The 12,690-nt window shown below is 36.7% G+C and overlaps 1 long non-coding RNA gene across 1 annotated transcript; it reads right to left on the bottom strand.

The window, feature by feature from the left end:
• Nucleotides 1-10,908: 10,908 nt before the first annotated feature.
• Nucleotides 10,909-12,478, bottom strand: LOC311071851. Its single transcript, XR_014603935.1, has 3 exons — nt 12,099-12,478; nt 11,490-11,553; nt 10,909-11,397 (listed from the first exon to the last, which is right to left on the bottom strand). It is a non-coding gene; the product is annotated as an uncharacterized lncRNA (long non-coding RNA).
• Between the last annotated feature and the right edge of the window lie 212 nt (nt 12,479-12,690).

The raw sequence follows: 12,690 nt of genomic DNA, 5'->3' as shown, positions 1-12,690 counted from the left end.
CTGAAGAGCCTGGAAGGCTGGATATGTACTTCGGCCATTGAGTGATCAGAACACTGTCACTGAAGTCAGCTGGAAATACAAAGATATATTATCAAAATCAAGATATGATGTTCATTAAAAATCTACATTTGGTTAAAACCAAGGGAATCACTGTAAGTTAAAGTAATGCCTTTAAGACAAAGCAAAGTGAATAGGAGAAGAAAAGACTCCATTTAGAGATGGTTTTCGTGAATTATTCTCTGATGTTCAGTTAACTACACAGAGACAAACATTTGTGGATCTTTATTTAAGACACACCCCTTTGTTGCTTAGTCATTGGTGGAAAAAGGATGACACTATTCTTCTTTTCCAGAAGCTCTTGCCCTCATAGTCAGCTGTTTTCTGACTCAGAATCCTAGAATTGAACTTTCCGAGAGACTGAATACAAGTGCTTGACATAGACAGCAACTCGGCCAAAATAGTGCTTGATTCACACTGGACACCAGTGTAGTTTGACATTAGCATGTGGCAAAGATGATCCTGAAAAGATAATCCTGTAAATAGATAATGTAAAGATAATACTGTAAAAGAGTGAGTCATTGAATATTTTATTTAATTGAGTGGTACAACATTTTTATTTATTCAGGAATTAAACAAGTCACTGGCTAAATTGGAAATACTATTAGCATGCTGTATACTCATACTATTTATCCCATATATTTATATCGCAGTCACAAAATGTGATGTTTTTCCAGAAAATCAACATGGCTATGATTACCTGCGGCACAAGACCGTGTGTGTGTGTGTGTGTGTGTGTGTGTGTGTGTGTGTGTGTGTGTGTGTGTGTGTGTGTGTGTGTGTGTGTGTGTGTGTGTTTATTTCCTGTAAGTTTAGTGGTTGGGTTTTTAGTCAGGCAGGTAATAAAGACTACAGCACTGTGCATACTGACAGCACAGTAATAAACAGCAGAGTCTGATAGACTGAGTTCAGAGATTTCCAGAGATCCATTCAGTGTATTTGTTCTTTTCAATTTAAACCGCTCTCCAAATCCATCCTCTCTGGTTGGGTCACTTGTAGCACTAAAGCTTAATGCTATTAAGACCATGGCTGTATCCTTTTGCTGATACCATAACATATTTGGCTTGGTACTGTCATCATAACTACACTTTATCTCTGCATTACTGTTCTTGCTGGCTAATATTGGTGTCAGGTTCTGCTGAACGTTCACACATCTCCCCTTCCCTGTGGGGAAAAAAAGAAGATAAGCATTTAGAGATATTCTACTTCAAAGCAGAGGACAATAACAAACATGATAAAGAATTATAATTACTGATCATTTTGCTAACAAAGAACATCTTACCAATATACAATAAGAAAAATATGCACAGTCCATATGCAGCTTCAGACATGCTTCTAAAACAGGGTTAGAAAAACTCTGGTCATAAACACAGCAAAGATTAAGTGACGAGAGAATGTGTGTGAGACTTAACTAAAAGAGAGTGAGAAAAAACTCTACTGTAAATAAACAGTCACATCTCCCTCTACTGACTGTATCACAATGATGTAAAAGTGTTTTTGGGGAAGGAGGAGTATAATGTCACCAGTACAAGAGTATATGCAAGTTTTCAGGCACTACTGACTTGTCTATAAAGATATGGGTTCATTTATTTGTGGTTGAGGCAGGTGTGATTGCCTTTGCCATCCAAAGAGTTTTTTGTTGTATAGTTTATTGTCTTTTATTCACTGTGTAAACTAGCAGCACACAGATACACAGCATCAATCCCCTCCTTAACATCCACAGTCAGGGTCCATTTCTTTGTCTCTGTACCCGACACGTTAAAGCCAGTTTCAAAACCCTTCTCATTAGAGGGAGAGTTAACAATGTAGCTTCCAACAAGCACTGGCCCTTCACCTTGTATATGCCTGTACCAGTATTTGTAGTCATAGTCTGTGTCATTCTGGTAACAGTGCATTTCAGCTGAAGAGCCTGGATGGCTGGATATGTACTTCGGCCATTGAGTGATCAGAACACTGTCACTGAAGTCAGCTGGAAATACAAAGATATATTATCAAAATCAAGATATGATGTTCATTAAAAATCTACATTTGGTTAAAACCAAGGGAATCACTGTAAGTTAAAGTAATACCTTTAAGACAAAGCAAAGTGAATAGGAGAAGAAAAGACTCCATTTAGAGATGGTTTTCGTGAATTATTCTCTGATGTTCAGTTAACTACACAAAGACAAACATTTGTGGATCTTTATTTAAGACACACCCCTTTGTTGCTTAGTCATTGGTGTAAAAAGGATGACACTATTCTTCTTTTCCAGAAGCTCTTGCCCTCATAGTCAGCTGTTTTCTGACTCAGAATCCTAGAATTGAACTTTCGGAGAGACTGAATACAAGTGCTCGACATAGACAGCAACTCGGCCAAAATAGTGCTTGATTCACACTGGACACCAGTGTAGTTTGACATTAGCATGTTGCAAAGATGATCCTGAAAAGATAATCCTGTAAATAGATAATGTAAAGATAATACTGTAAAAGAGTGAGTCATTGAATCTTTTATTTAATTGAGTTGTACAACATTTTTATTTATTCAGGAATTAAACAAGTCACTGGCTAAATTGGAAATACTATTAGCATACTGTATACTCATACTATTTATCCCATATATTTATATCGCAGTCACAAAATGTGATGTTTTTCCAGAAAATCAACATGGCTATGATTACCTGCGGCACAAGACCGTGTGTGTGTGTGTTAGAGATGTTCCGATACCCTTTTTCCCTTCCCGATACCGATTCTGATACCTGGACTCAGGGTATCGGCCGATACCGAGTACTAATCCGATACCTGGGTGTGTATCTATACAGCTGCAATTCATACTAGCCCTGTATGAATTGATAGAATTATTTTATAAAAGGTATTTTAGTTTTACAATATAACTGTATAAAAAAGTGCAATAAATAAATCTAGGAATCTAAAAAATGATATATGAATAGGGGTGTAATAGTCCACAAAATTCACGGTTTGGTTCGATAAGATACACTGGTGTCACGGTTCGGTACGTTTTCAATACAGCAAAAAGAAAGAAATGCCAGAGAAATTTCTTTGATTTACTTTTTTTTTTTATTAAAACTAACATCATAAAGAATGATCATTTTTTACTTTGAGCAATGATGGAGCTATACTTGACATATAAAACAAAAACAGCTCCTTATAAAATGAAATGTAATATTGTAGCAGTTATAAACAAAGGTTTATTTTATTTCAGATTAACATTTGAGGGCATCAATTTTATTCATAATGTCAAAATAAAACCGACGTAACGTTACTTGAAATGAGCACAATGTTTCTGGTTTCCACGTCAGCGCTGTTTGATCCGTTAATAACGGAGAAATGTGAATGCTTCTCACTAGATCTCGCAGCGATGTTATTACTTCAGTGGCGAATTCAAATGCTTTCTTTGGATCTCTTAGCGCTGTGTAGTAACAGTGTAGCTTGATCAAGATCGGCTCGCGCTGCATTGTTCCAAACTGTTTAATGGTCCGTGAAGCACAAAATAACGAGTAGCGCAGTTTTGTTCTGTTTTCATTACGTTTGCCATTTGATGTTGGCCGCCAGCGTCTCTTACATTATGCGCTTGCCGCGCGCTTACATTTGAAATAACGAAATTTTGGTCGGCAGGAAAAATAGTCCAACGAACCGTGTTGCTAATACTTGTGCCTCGAAATTGCAGTATGGCATATGAGACATGTCGCCGTTTTACTGGCTGGTTGGTCCAGTCTGAAATACTCATACTGCGCGCGTTTTCATTTCTTCTTCGCTGCAAATCGGAGATCAATTCTTCTTCGCTGCTCTAAACAGTGGTTGCTTGTGGCAACAGCACAACTTCCTGTGTTGCCACTTGCCACAAGCAACCACTGTTTAGAGCAGCGAAGAAGAATTGATCTCCGATTTGCACCGTTAAGCAAAGCTAGCGTGCATAACTAGGTATTGTTTAATAAAATGGTATCGGATCGGTACATGGGTAGATGTACTTGCCGATACCGATGCCAGAATTTTTATTGGTATCGGCGGCATTTCCGATACCAGTATCGGAATCGGAACAACCCTAGTGTGTATTTCCTGTAAGTTTAGTGGTTTGGTTTTTAGTCAGGCAGGTAATGAAGACTACACCACTGTGCATACTGACAGCACAGTAATAAACAGCAGAGTCTGATAGACTGAGTTCAGAGATTTCCAGAGATCCATTCAGTGTATTTGTTCTTTTCAATTTAAACCGCTCTCCAAATCCATCCTCTCTGGTTGGGTCACTTGTAGCACTAAAGCTTAATGCTATTAAGACCATGGCTGTATCCTTTTGCTGATACCATAACATAGTTGTCTTGGTACTGTCATCATAACTACACTTTATCTCTACAATACTGTTCTTGCTGGCTAATATTGGTGTCAGGTTCTGCTGAACGTTCACACATCTCCCCTTCCCTGTAGTGAAAAAAAGAAGATAAGCATTTAGAGATATTCTACTTCAAAGCAGAGGACAATAACAAACATGATAAAGAATTATAATTACTGATCATTTTGCTATCGAAGAACACCTTACCAATATACAATAAGAAAAATATGCACAGTCCATATGCAGCTTCAGACATGCTTCTAAAACAGGGTTAGAAAAACTCTGGTCATAAACACAGCAAAGATTAAGTGACAAAAAACAGTGTTTATTTACAGTAGAGTTTTTTCTCACTGTCTTTTAGTTAAGTCTCACACAGTCACATCTCCCTCTACTGACTGTATCACAATGATGTAAAAGTGTTTTTGGGGAGGAGTATAATGCCACAGATGTTACGTATATGCGAGTTCTCAGGTTCTACTGACTTGTCTATAAAGATATGGGTTCATTTATTTGTGGTTGAGGCAGGTGTGATTGCAGGTTGCCATCCAAAGAGTTTTTTGTTGTATAGTTTATTGTCTTTTATTCACTGTGTAAACTAGCAGCACACAGATACACAGCATCAATCCCGTCCTTAACATCCACAGTCAGGGTCCATTTCTTTTTCCCTGTACCCGACACTCTAAAGCCAGTTTCAAAACCCTTCTCATTAGAGGGAGAGTTAACAATGTAGCTTCCAACAAGCACTGGCCCTTCACCTTTTATATGCCTGTACCAGTATTTGTAGTCATAGTCTGTGTCATTCTGGTAACAGTGCATTTCAACTGAAGAGCCTGGAAGGCTGGATATGTACTTCGGCCACTGAGTGATCAGAACACTGTCACTGAAGTCAGCTGGAAATACAAAGATATATTATCAAAATCAAGATATGTTGTTCATTAAAAATCTACATTTGATCAAAAGCACAAACCTCACTCTCAGTTCATATTTTAAGTTATAGTTTAATACCTTTAAGACAAAGAAATGTGAATAGAACTAGAAAGGAGTCCATTTAGAGATGCTATCCGTGAAATATGATGTTCTCTGATGTTCCGTTAATGACACAAAGACAAAAAAAGAAACGATTGTTCTTTCTTTAAGACACACCCCTTTGTTGCTAAGTCATTGGTGGGGGAAAAATGACACTTGTTCTGTTACATAACCTCTTGTCTATGCAGCTGCCTTCTGTAAAATGACTGATTTCAAATGAAGAAACAGCGGATACCAGTGGAGTTCAACATTAGCATGTTGCAAAGCTAATGCTGTAATAAGAATAAAAAGAGCAGAGACACAAATATGGACTCTTAATATATGTATATATACATCTATGTATGTATAAATATAGATAGATAGACAGACAGACAGACAGACATACATGCATACATGTATATTACAATTTACAAAAGTTTGAAATTATTAAGATATATTTTAATGTTTTTTTTTTTTGGCTGGGAATTTTACATTAAAGTTATTAAAATGTCCTTTCTGCAGTTTTCCATCCATGAAACTGCAAGGCAATTTCTGGCAGTTGAGTTCATTTGCAATTTTGATTGGTTCATTTAAAAATATAAACTGTATATACTGCAACAACTATGTGGAATAACATTCTTTAAAATAATGGATTAAAATTCATTTTTAATTAAAAAAAAAAATAATTTTATGTACAATTTTTATATTTTTCATCCAATTAATCGAAAACATAATCGACAGATTAATCAATTATCAAAATAATCGTTAGTTGCAGCCTGTCCCGGTCATAGAGACTTGAAACAGGAGATTGAACAAAATAGTGCTTTAATAAGAAACTGGAATCCTCAGAAAGATAACATAACTTCAACACTTCTAATATAGACGATGACCGACATCAAACTGAACCAAACAGATACAAATATTCTAGCATAATACTCTTACTGTTTCTCCCATATACAGTATTTATATGGCACAAATATTAAGAGTAGCATGCTATTCCAAATTCAATTAAAGCTACTGTCTTTGAGTGAATCATTGAATTATTCACTCAACCAAGTATTTCATTCTTGAACGCCACTACTGTGTGTTGCTTGGAGATGGCCAGAGCAACTGAATATTGTGCTGTCGCTTTGATTGAAACGTTTTTCATTGATGGAGCAAAAACAAGTGAAGTAGCCATAAAAATTGTGTCAAAAATGTAAGTGTTACAATGGAGGTTGCAGCAGAGCGAAACAGGATCTAAGTACAGCAGTCTTTATTTACAAAGAAACTCAAATCTTCATCATACGGATTCTCAGGATCAGGAACAAGAACCAGATCGGGAACAGAACAGCCAACAAAATGCAACGTTAAGAACTGACAAAGAGCAAGACAGAACACAGGTTTTAATGACTTCATGTTTGTTGTAATGTTGTAAAAAAGCAATATCACTCGTGTTTTTTATCTGGAAATCCACAAGGCTGTGATTACCCAAAACTGCAAGAGTGTCTTCTGTGATATATTACTATTTACTAACTACTCCTAATGATATGTTGCATCCAGTTTAAGTATTTATTGTCTCAATTTTTCTCGACTGTCCACTATCTTGGTTCAGTTGTTTCACTGGGATTGTTGCAGTGCACTCTGGTATTGCGTTATCTTTGAAGGATACGTTACCTGATATGATAGCGCTTCATATCTGATTGTGTCCCCTATTAAACACTGAGAGAAAGCTCAATCATATTTTTTAATGTAGAAATGAAACCCTGCAACACATCTTTTGAATAGAAACCCAAATGTATACTTAATATGAATTCAGATGTTGTATTGTATTGTGTGAGTGTGTGTATTTCCTGTAAGTTTAGTGGTTTGGTTTTTAGTCAGGCAGGTAATAAAGACTACAGCACTGTGCATACTGACAGCACAGTAATAAACAGCAGAGTCTGATAGACTGAGTTCAGAGATTTCCAGAGATCCATTCAGTGTACCTGCTCTTCTCATTTGAAACCGCCCTTTAAATGCATCCTCAGTGTCTGGGTCACTTGTAGCACCATAGCTTAACGCTATTAAGACCATGGCTGTATCCTTTTGCTGATACCAATACATGTATAACATGTTACTGTCATCATGACTACACTTTATCTCTGCTTTATTATTCTGGTTGGCTAATATTGGTGTCAGGTTCTGCTGAACGTTCACACATCTCGCCTTCCCTGTGAAGAAAAAAAAAAAAATCAATTTCTAAGCAAAAGACAATAACAAAAATGATTAAAGAACAATAGTACTTGGATCGTATTGATGGCACAAAAAAAAAAACATCTTACCTACAGTTGTGTTCAAAATAATAGCAGTGCGTTTAAAAAAGTGAGTAAAGCTCAAAATCCTAATAATAACTTTTATTTCAATACACAAAAATGCATTGGGAACACTGCACATTCTATTCAAGATCAAAACATGAAGAAAAATGGATCAAATTTGTTATTACTTTATAGAAAGTGAAGAAAAGGGAATATTAGGCTGTTCAAAAAAATAGCAGTGTCTGCATTTTTCTTTACAAAGTCAAACATTTACTGTATAAACTGAAAAATGCTTGAAGATTTAGCTTTCTTGTGAATCACTGAATTAATATTTAGTTGTATAACCACGGTTTCTGAGAACTGCTTCACATCTGTGTTGCATGGAGTCGACCAACTTCTGGCACCTGTGAACAGGTATTCCAGCCCAGGACGATCGTACTACAGACCACAGTTCCTCTGCATTTCTTGGTTTTGCCTCAAAAACAGCATTTTTGATGTCACCCCACAGGTTTTCTATTGGATTAAGGTCCGGGGATTGGGCTGGCCACTCCATAACGTTAATCTTGTTGGTCTGGAACCAAGATGCTGCTCGCTTACTGGTGTGCTTCGGGTCGTTGTCTTGTTGAAACACCCATTTCAAGGGCATTTCCTCTTCGGCATAAGGCAACATGACCTCTTTAAGTATTTTGATGTACTCAAACTGATCCATGATCCGTGGTATACGATAAATAGGCCCAACACCATGGTATGAGAAACATCCCCATATCATGATGCTTGTGCCACCATGCTTCACAGTCTTCACAGTGTACTGTGGCTTGAATTCAGTGTTTGGGGGTCGTCTGACAAACTGTCTGCGGCCCCTAGACCCAAAAAGAACAAACTTGCTTTCATCAGTCCACAAAATATTGCGCCATTTCTCTTTAGGCCAGTCAATGTGTTCTTTGGCAAATTGTATCCTCTTTAGCACATGTCTTTTTTTCAACAATGGGACTTTGCGGGGGCTTCTTGCCGATAGCTTGGCTTCACATAGGCGTCTTCTAATTGTTGCAGTACTCACGGGTAACTTGAGATCTTCTTTGATCACCCTGGAGCTGATCATTGGCTGAGTCTTTGCCATTTTGGCTATTCTTCGATCCATTCGAATGGTAGTTTTCCGTTTTCTTCCACGTCTTTCTGGTTTTGGTTGCCATTTTAAAGCATTTGATATCATTTTAGCTGAGCAGCCTATCATTTTCTGCACTTCTTTATAAGTTTTCCCCTCTCCAATCAACTTTTTTATCAAAGTACGCTGTTCTTCTGAACAATGTTTGGAACGGCCCATTTTATTCAGATCTTAAGAGAGAAATGCACTATAATCACCATGTCCAGTCCAGTACTGCCTTCATCCTTAAATAAGGGCCACTTATTGACACTATTTTTTTCACAGAATGATTAACCTTACTAATTGAACTCCACACTGCTATTATTTTGAACACACCCCTTTCAATTAATGATTCAATTATACAGAATTAGCAGCATACATATCATGACTGTTGGGTCTGTTGTTTTTCTATTACTCTACTACACCTACTAGTAAATTATTTGCCATGTAGAAATATAAATTCTACGAAAAATAGTGATTGATCTGGTTAGTGATGTTGGACTGCTATTATTTTGAACACAACTGTATATACAAGAAGAAAAATATGCACAGACTATAGAAAACTCTAAACATTCTGGTCAAACAGCCAAAATAATGTGATGAGAGAGTGTACTAAAGATAAGAGAGGAATCTTCTACATTTATAAAAACAATGCACATCTCCCCCTACTGACTGTATCAAAGAGGTCTTATTGTGAAGGTGGTTTTTGGGGAAGGAGGAGTATAACGTCATCAATACACTTGTATATGAGAGTTCTCAGGCACTACTGACTTGTCTGTAAAGATATGGGTTCATTTATTTGTGGTTGAGGCAGGTGTGATTGCCTTTGCCATCCAAAGAGTTTTTTGTTGTATAGTTTATTGTCTTTTATTCACTGTGTAAACTAGCAGCACACAGATACACAGCATCAATCCCCTCCTTAACATCCACAGTCAGGGTCCATTTCTTTTTCCCTGTACCCAACACGTTAAAGCCAGTTTCAAAACCCTTCTCAAGAGAATTAGCAGTCCCGACGATGCTTCCAACAAGCACTGGCCCTTCATCTTGTATTTGCCTGTACCAGTATTTGTAGTCATAGTCTGTATCATTCTGGTAACAGTGCATTTCAGCTGAAGAGCCTGGAAGGCTGGATATGTACTTCGGCCACTGAGTGATCAGAACACTGTCACTGAAGTCTGCTGGAAATACAATAATAGATCAGATTTGTCATCCCATAAAAGTCTACATCAGAAAAAAACATACAAATCTTGCCTTGACATAACAGTTTAATACCTTTGAGAAAAAGCAGTGACATGGATAGAAGAAGAAACATTGCCATTTAAATTTTCCTCTGCGATCTGTTCTCTGGTCCTCTGTTATACTATACACTACTTGACAAACTAGAGATTTATAAGCCACGCCCCTTTGTTACACCATGCTTGGGTTCAAATGGAATTTAATTGGGCAAATCTAATATGAAATAAAAAAAGATTAATAAGATAATTTATTTTTGGACTTTTTTCCTCACGATTTCGGGTTTATATCTCGCAATACTGACTAGTTTTCTCAGAATTGTGAGAGACAAACCCGTATGAGTCCAATTCTGATGGGGAAAAAAGACTGACGTTTTTTTTCTCAGAATTGCGAGTTTATATCACACAATTCTAGGCAAGGCAAGTTTATTTATATAGCTCATTTCACTTTCACATTCACTTTACATAAAGCAATTAAAATAATCACAAAATAAAAGCAAGGGAAATTAAAACAGTTATAAAATAAATTAAAAGAGATATATGATACAGTTATAAAATTAATTAATTAAAAGAGTAAAAAGATGATATTCTGAGAAAAAAAGTAAATTGCAAGTTTAGGCCTACATCTCGCAATTCTTCTCAGAATTGCATGATACAAACTTGCAATTGTGAGTTATAAAGTCTGAATTGTGAGATATAAACTTTATAACTCACAACTGCAAGTTTATAATTGCGAAATGTTGGCCTAAACTCGCAATAGCGAGGATAAAAAGTCAGATATGTGAAATATTCACAATTGCCTTTTTTATATTCCATGGCAGAAACAATCTTCCATACTTTTCTTCACAGTTTTTATGAGATTAAAAGGTTTTGTGAGATTCACTCAATTATAGCTGCCAATAATCACTCTCTTTTAGAATTGCAGCTCTGCTATAAGCCTTTTTATCAGATTATAAACTATATTGTAATTTTAAAACCAAAATACCACAGATACGGCTCCATTTCCTGTTTTAATGCGTAGGTTTTTAGTCAGGCAAGTGATTGAGAATATAACACTGTGTCTTTTAGCAGCACAGTAATAGACAGCAGAATCTGAAAAACTCAGGTTGGAGATTAACAAAGCTCCAGTCACGGTGTTCTTTCTGGTCAGCTTGAATCTGTCTGGGATTCCGGATTCATAGCTTGGGTCAGCCATATCATAGCCATAACCGATGAGGGCCAGCGATTTGCTGTCGTGAAGTTGTTGATACCACAACATGACATCTAAGTTGTTATCGTCGTGAGTACAGGAGATCACTGCCTTCTCTTCTTGCTTTTTGAAGAGAGACAAAGGCTGATCAAACCGAACACAGTCTGACAGACCTGTATGAAGAAAGTGAAATTAAGTTTTTTTCTTAGAAATTGAGTTTTTTAAAAGAGAATGAATTGTGTAAAATAATTCAAGAACATCATACGTGCAAATAAGATGATAAAAATGGCTAGTCTATAAGCAACACGGCACATCCTTTTATCGTGAAGCTGTAGAGAGAGTAAGGTTTAGCACATTAGCAGCAAGTACACATTAGCAGCATCTCTACTGTAAGTTTATTGACTTTAATTACACCTCCCCCTACCGTCTGCTACACCCCAAAGCTCTGGAGTTATGGATAAGCAGATGTACAATACCACAGATTGTACACTTAGACAATATAGTAATGCTTATTAAAACAACATTTTGGTGCATAAAATAAAGTTTTGTGCCTTTGAATTGAACCTTATTTCTAGTTTATCTATATGTTGGTTAAAAGTTAACATGATTGACTGATGCTTATCCATGTGTGCTTTAATTTTATTGAATGTGCACCTGTATTGTACTTTAAGTAGTTTTTAAAACACTACTTTTAGATAATATAATATAAATGAAATAAAAGCCACTTACTTAGTTTCCATTAAATCAAAATTTAAGTATTTTGTCTTTTAGTATGGATATGTTTACCTTACTGTTATCTATAAGCTAGTGTGTTCCAAAACAATGACAAAATTCACATTTAGAAGATATAAGCGTTCAAAACTTAGTCTCTTACTTCTGTCAAAATGGATCAACGATTTTGATGACATCACTCTGCACTTCAGCTTCTCATCAGATTTTCTGGAATCTAAAGCGTCCCGCCCTCCTCAAGTAGACATTAGCTCTGCGCAGACCGATCGGCGGCTGACTTGAAGCAGTGCATGCCGGTTCGAAATTTTGTCCGACTTGATACAGCGCCGACGCCACGTGACGTGTGCCATCAAAGTACTGCGAGAGCGATTCGAGAGTAGCCGGAGAACTCAGCCAGCGCAGCTTCTCAAGAGCGGCTGCACGAGGGCTGATGACGACACAGCTGTTCCACGATTGGCCGGATTCAGCGCATGACAACGATCACGTGTGTTTCGTGTTTATTCGAACACCTTTAGTTCCTCTAAAGCTCACAAATCAGTTTTGTATAACAGTAAACACTCTTTCATGTAGTTGCGATGGTATATTCTGTCATGTTTATAAAATTAAAACTGATTAAAAAACGTAGACTCAACTTCATTGATATTAGCTTATGTTGAACTTTATTCTTGTTCAAACAGACGCTGTATGAAGCAGTTCATAAAGTATTGAATGAAAATGTCTCTGAAACATCTGTGTAT

The sequence above is a fragment of the Abramis brama genome (assembly GCF_963993115.1).
Source record: "Abramis brama genome assembly, chromosome: 21".
In the NCBI taxonomy this organism is placed as follows: Eukaryota; Metazoa; Chordata; class Actinopteri; order Cypriniformes; family Leuciscidae; genus Abramis; species Abramis brama.
The sequence above is the reverse complement of the archived record's forward strand: the minus strand, read 5'-3'. Positions and strand labels throughout refer to the sequence as shown.